This window comes from Ornithodoros turicata, unplaced genomic scaffold, assembly GCF_037126465.1.
Source record: "Ornithodoros turicata isolate Travis unplaced genomic scaffold, ASM3712646v1 Chromosome55, whole genome shotgun sequence".
NCBI lineage: Eukaryota > Metazoa > Arthropoda > Arachnida > Ixodida > Argasidae > Ornithodoros > Ornithodoros turicata.
The window spans coordinates 860414-867447 of NW_026999383.1; positions in this window are offsets into that span (position 1 = coordinate 860414).

A 7034-nucleotide genomic window follows, 5' to 3' on the forward strand; every position below is an offset into this window, starting at 1 on the left:
ATACATGACCCTTTCTATGCTCATACATTCGTTGTCTGAGGCTACACCTGCGAGCAAAAAGGCGCGGAAGCCGGGGAGGAAAGTTCCAATCGCGCACGCCAAAGCACAAGACAGAACGCCTTTACGGGAACATGATGGCATTCTTACCATATTAATGATTTTCTACCTTGCATTGCAGTTTAGAAACACTACTACAAAACTATAATTTTAGGAGCTCATTAAAATTCTACTTTCTATGGAAACTATAATTGCCCTATTACTTGGATCGCTATTAATGAAGCGCTCCAATTTTTTCTCTCTTTCCATGTCAGCCTTGTCATGCAGTGAAGCAGACTCACATACAAAATCATTAATTTACACTGAGGGTGCCGTGAATTCAGGAATTCCTATCCTGTGCTCAAATGCAAGCATTTCTTCACGGATACCTTTAACAGCTGACTTCCTCAACATACCGAGCTCCTAACAACATCTAACATACAATCAGAGAAACCCTCTTCTCAGCTGCACCATGCGACTTTCTTCTGCGTAAAATCGGTGATTTGAGGAAGAGAGCAGCGAAAAATTGCGCGCACTTGTGCTTGACTTAAAAAACCTGAAGCATATGCCAATAAACCAAGAAAAAGACACTCATGTCTGGTATCTGATAGTGCCACATACACAGACGCATTGTCGCAAAGAAAACACAGGACAGGGATACACAAATTTCCTTAGGTGAGCAGGGAAAAGGCATAAGACCTCAGGAATAATAGCAGAGTCACTGGTCATCGCTACGCGGCTAACACAAATAACAAGATAGTAGCGGCGGGTAAAATTGCAACACTGCTAAACAAGCCTCAACATGCCATCATGACGTCGCAAACCAGGAAAAAGAAGCACGCGCGCACACACAGCAGCTCAGGAATGCACAAGGAGAGGTGCTTTATAGGAACACACTCAGATACTAGCATTTCTGCACAAATACCTATAACGGCTGACTTCCTCAACATATCGAGGAAAGCGAATACTGACACTCAACATATAACAAAAAACAAACAAATTCCATTCTCATGAGCTCTCCTCTGCCGAGCGGCTTTCTCCTGCTCTACCTGGATGCTGACTGTTTTCCCTCATCTACATTCTGAGTAAAAGCAGTGAAAGGAGAAAAGAACCGCGAAAAAATTACACGCATTTGTGCTCCAATAGCTGTAACTGCAAGAAACAGTAGCGCACGCCAATAAACTGAGAAAAAGACACCCATTTCTGCCACCAGATAATTCTTGCATAATGCCACATACACAGCCGCATTACCCTTGCGTAAAGAAAGCACAGGACAGGGATACACAAATTTTCTTAGGTGAGCAGGGAAAAGGCTTAAGACCTCAGGTCACCTCACATCGCCACGCGGCTAGCACAACATGACACCAACAACATACTAGCAGCGGGAAGAATTGCAACAAGAAAGACACTGCTAAACAAGTCCAGACATGCCATGATGCCGTCACAAATCAGGAAAAAAGCACATGCACGCACGCACAGAGGACACCGCATTAAACACACGGAGCGCTCAGGAATAATCGTAGCGTTACCGCACATCGCTACGAAGCTCAACGTCTAACACAAGACGGCAGCAACAAGATATTAGCGAAGAGTAAAAATTGCAACACTACAGAATAAGTCTAGACATGCGACATCGAATGCGAAAACACTGGTGATCGGGGAAAAGGCCTAAGCCTGCGGCGGATCATCATAGAGCATACACAACTTCATTTTTCTATTTTGCGTAAACTAAACGCGGTCTGCTTGGAAAACGACGCACAAATTTTCTCAGGGAGAAGAGAAATATAGAAATTTGTACTCCGTGCTCAGATACCAGCATTTCTGCTCAAACACCTGCAAGATTAAGCTCTGCTTACTTCGTCAAGATATCAAACACCCAACAAAATCAAACAAACAACCCCACTTCCACTGGTAGAACACTATTCAGCTTTTACGCAGGAGGCTTTCTTCTACATAAAAAGTAGAGAAAATAAGAGCAGCGAAAAATTCCACGCACTTTTGCTCGCATAGCTATAAGAGAAAAAATAAATAAAATAACGACGCACACGCTAATAAACTGTGACAAAGACACCCATTTCTGCTATCAGATAATTATTGCATAATGCTAAATACTCATTTGCATTGGCCCTGCGTGAAGAAAGCACAGGACAGGGATACACAATTTATGTTAAGTGAGCAGGGAAAGTCACTTCTACTCGGACAGCTTAATACCATAAAGTCTGAATTTTTGCAAAGAAAACAAAGCTTGAACAGCGCTACGAAGGTGACAGGCACATACTAACAAACAAATAACAGCAGGACCGACGTCGGGCACTCATAAAATACCCTCTCCAAAACAAAGACCTCACCAGGTTCGTGAGGCAATTCCATTAAAAACGCTCGTCCAATCCAACAGATAGCAATGCAAACGCGACTACCCTTATTTTTTAAACCACTATTTCACGCAATAGTACATAAATGTATCACTCGTGTCACACGAAAAGGCAAACACTTACTTGTCAAGTGGGGTCCCAGCTCGCACGCGCGCACACACACACACACACACACACACACACTCACTCACATTTTCACACTTACAAACACAAAGTCTATTCATAGCCACATAAATCCATATTATTCCTCAGGTCAATAATTATCCAACCAGCGTCAAAAGACGGCTCACAGATGTATGTTCACGCAAAGGTCTTCGTTCCGGATGTAATAGGATATCACCGGTCGACCGTCGCAAAGCAAAAAAGAATGGAATGCATGTTCGCTATACATCCGAAGAAAGCGGTGCCGTGCTTCTACGCAGCTATCATTGTACACGAGTGAATTCAACTTCGTTTTTACATTTATTTTCTTGCACCCATGTATTTTGCAAGAATACTATAGAGCAGAACGGGCAAATGTGAACATCATTCGCTACACACTGTAGCTCTCATCATTTTCAAACCAAACCACTTAACATGTGTTCATAGGTCTTCACTAAATAGGTGAGCCGATAATGACTCAAAATGAAATCAAATCAAATAAAATAATCATTCCAGCATCGCTGGCTGCAAGCTTGGGTCTACTGGCGCTGGAATAAAAGATTTATCGCGAGGGTACTACAATGGTGAGCTCTGCTGCTGTTTAAGTGATAAAACAGTGCGCCTGCTCGAGGAAACGGATCGCGCGCGTCCAAACCGCGAGGCCCGCGTTGCGCTCGCACGGGGAATCGCGCGCGTCGCGTCCCGAGAACGGGTCCGCGCGCGTCTCGCGTGAGGCGCGGTTCGGGCGCACTGTTTTATCACTTAAACAGCAGCAGAGCTCACCATTGTAGTACCCTCGCGATAAATCTTTTATTCCAGCGCCAGTAGACCCAAGCTTGCAGCCAGCGATGCTGGAATGATTATTTTATTTGATTTGATTTCATTTTGAGTCATTATCGGCTCACCTATTTAGTGAAGACCTATGAACACATGTTAAGTGGTTTGGTTTGAAAATGATGAGAGCTACAGTGTGTAGCGAATGATGTTCACATTTGCCCGTTCTGCTCTATAGTATTCTTGCAAAATACATGGGTGCAAGAAAATAAATGTAAAAACGAAGTTGAATTCACTCGTATACAATGATAGCTGCGTAGAAGCACGGCACCGCTTTCTTCGGATGTATAGCGAACATGCATTCCATTCTTTTTTGCTTTGCGACGGTCGACCGGTGATATCCTATTACATCCGGAACGAAGACCTTTGCGTGAGCATACATCTGTGAGCCGTCTTTTGACGCTGGTTGGATAATTATTGACCTGAGGAATAATATGGATTTATGTGGCTATGAATAGACTTTGTGTTTGTAAGTGTGAAAATGTGAGTGTGTGTGTGTGTGTGTGTGTGTGTGTGTGTGTGTGTGCGTGCGAGCTGGGACCCCACTTGACAAGTAAGTGTTTGCCTTTTCGTGTGACACGAGTGATACATTTATGTACTATTGCGTGAAATAGTGGTTTAAAAAATAAGGGTAGTCGCGTTTGCATTGCTATCTGTTAGATTGGACGAGCGTTTTTAATGGAATTGCCTCACGAACCTGGTGAGGTGTTTGTTTTGGAGAGGGTATTTTATGAGTGCCCGACGTCGGTCCTGCTGTTATTTGTTTGTTAGTATGTGCCTGCCACCTTCGTAGCGCTGTTCAAGCTTTGTTTTCTTTGCAAAAATTCAGACTTTATGGTATTAAGCTGTCCGAGTAGAAGTGACTTTCCCTGCTCACTTAACATAAATTGTGTATCCCTGTCCTGTGCTTTCTTCACGCAGGGCCAATGCAAATGAGTATTTAGCATTATGCAATAATTATCTGATAGCAGAAATGGGTGTCTTTGTCACAGTTTATTAGCGTGTGCGTCGTTATTTTATTTATTTTTTCTCTTATAGCTATGCGAGCAAAAGTGCGTGGAATTTTTCGCTGCTCTTATTTTCTCTACTTTTTATGTAGAAGAAAGCCTCCTGCGTAAAAGCTGAATAGTGTTCTACCAGTGGAAGTGGGGTTGTTTGTTTGATTTTGTTGGGTGTTTGATATCTTGACGAAGTAAGCAGAGCTTAATCTTGCAGGTGTTTGAGCAGAAATGCTGGTATCTGAGCACGGAGTACAAATTTCCATATTTCTCTTCTCCCTGAGAAAATTCGTGCGTCGTTTTCCAAGCAGACCGCGTTTAGTTTACGCAAAATAGAAAAATGAAGTTGTGTATGCTCTATGATGATCCGCCGCAGGCTTAGGCCTTTTCCCCGATCACCAGTGTTTTTGCATTCGATGTCGCATGTCTAGACTTGTTCAGTAGTGTTGCAATTTTTACCCTTCGCTAATATCCTGTTGCTGCCGTCTTGTGTTAGACGTTGAGCTTCGTAGCGATGTGCGGTAACGCTACGATTATTCCTGAGCGCTCCGTGTGTTTAATGCGGTGTCCTCTGTGCGTGCGTGCATGTGCTTTTTTCCTGATTTGTGACGGCATCATGGCATGTCTGGACTTGTTTAGCAGTGTCTTTCTTGTTGCAATTCTTCCCGCTGCTAGTATGTTGTTGGTGTCATGTTGTGCTAGCCGCGTGGCGATGTGAGGTGACCTGAGGTCTTAAGCCTTTTCCCTGCTCACCTAAGGAAATTTGTGTATCCCTGTCCTGTGCTTTCTTTACGCAAGGGTAATGCGGCTGTGTATGTGGCATTATGCAAGAATTATCTGGTGGCAGAAATGGGTGTCTTTTTCTCAGTTTATTGGCGTGCGCTACTGTTTCTTGCAGTTACAGCTATTGGAGCACAAATGCGTGTAATTTTTCGCGGTTCTTTTCTCCTTTCACTGCTTTTACTCAGAATGTAGATGAGGGGAAACAGTCAGCATCCAGGTAGAGCAGGAGAAAGCCGCTCGGCAGAGGAGAGTTCATGAGAATGGAATTTGTTTGTTTTTTGTTATATGTTGAGTGTCAGTATTCGCTTTCCTCGATATGTTGAGGAAGTCAGCCGTTATAGGTATTTGTGCAGAAATGCTAGTATCTGAGTGTGTTCCTATAAAGCACCTCTCCTTGTGCATTCCTGAGCTGCTGTGTGTGCGCGCGTGCTTCTTTTTCCTGGTTTGCGACGTCATGATGGCATGTTGAGGCTTGTTTAGCAGTGTTGCAATTTTACCCGCCGCTACTATCTTGTTATTTGTGTAAGCCGCGTAGCGATGACCAGTGACTCTGCTATTATTCCTGAGGTCTTATGCCTTTTCCCTGCTCACCTAAGGAAATTTGTGTATCCCTGTCCTGTGTTTTCTTTGCGACAATGCGTCTGTGTATGTGGCACTATCAGATACCAGACATGAGTGTCTTTTTCTTGGTTTATTGGCATATGCTTCAGGTTTTTTAAGTCAAGCACAAGTGCGCGCAATTTTTCGCTGCTCTCTTCCTCAAATCACCGATTTTACGCAGAAGAAAGTCGCATGGTGCAGCTGAGAAGAGGTTTCTCTGATTGTTTGTTAGATGTTGTTAGGAGCTCGGTATGTTGAGGAAGTCAGCTGTTAAAGGTATCCGTGAAGAAATGCTTGCATTTGAGCGCAGGATAGGAATTCCTGAATTCACGGCACCCTCAGTGTAAATTAATGATTTTGTATGTGAGTCTGCTTCACTGCATGACAAGCCTGAAATGGAAAGAGAGAAAAAATTGGAGCGCTTCATTAATAGCGATCCAAGTAATAGGGCAATTATAGTTTCCATAGAAAGTAGAATTTTAATGAGCTCCTAAAATTATAGTTTTGTAGTAGTGTTTCTAAACTGCAATGCAAGGTAGAAAATCATTAATATGGTAAGAATGCCATCATGTTCCCGTAAAGGCGTTCTGTCTTGTGCTTTGGCGTGCGCGAATGGAACTTTCCTCCCCGGCTTCCGCGCCTTTTTGCTCACAGGTGTAGCCTCAGACAACGAATGTATGAGCATAGAAAGGGTCATGTATTACATAAACCTGGAGGTGATGTTGAGTGGTCTCACTTATTATTTTAAAAGAGCAGTGGTAGTTTACTGTAATTCTAATGACCATGATGAGCCTTTGGGGTGAAAATCGTTAGTATGCAGGGTGCTTTTTTGTTGAATTTTAATGAGAGAATGAATGTCATTAAGAGTAGGACAAAGGAAATAATCTTGCGATTCAATGAATGATAGGAGTCTTTGCCACTGTCTTCTGCTTCAGACAGGATGTGATGACGTCACGCAGTCTGTAGCAATGCGTTGACCGTTACTGGAAAAAAATTGTAGCAATAGAAAAATGGTGTGTATTGCCCTGGACGGATTTATGATGAGCACTGTTTTTGAATAAGAGGAGTGTGTGTGCTTAGAAATAGTTTGATGCTGGTTTTCTTCTTTGTTTCTTTTCGCTTTTTCCCCCCTTGTTGTCTGACAAACATGCGCTGACATGCCTGGGCTTGTTCTGACATGCTTTCCTTCTACATGTAGTTTTTTTTCTTTTTGTACAAGGAATATTCTTGACGATAGTGCTGCCTTGAATGGGAGTAGTGCTATTCCTAA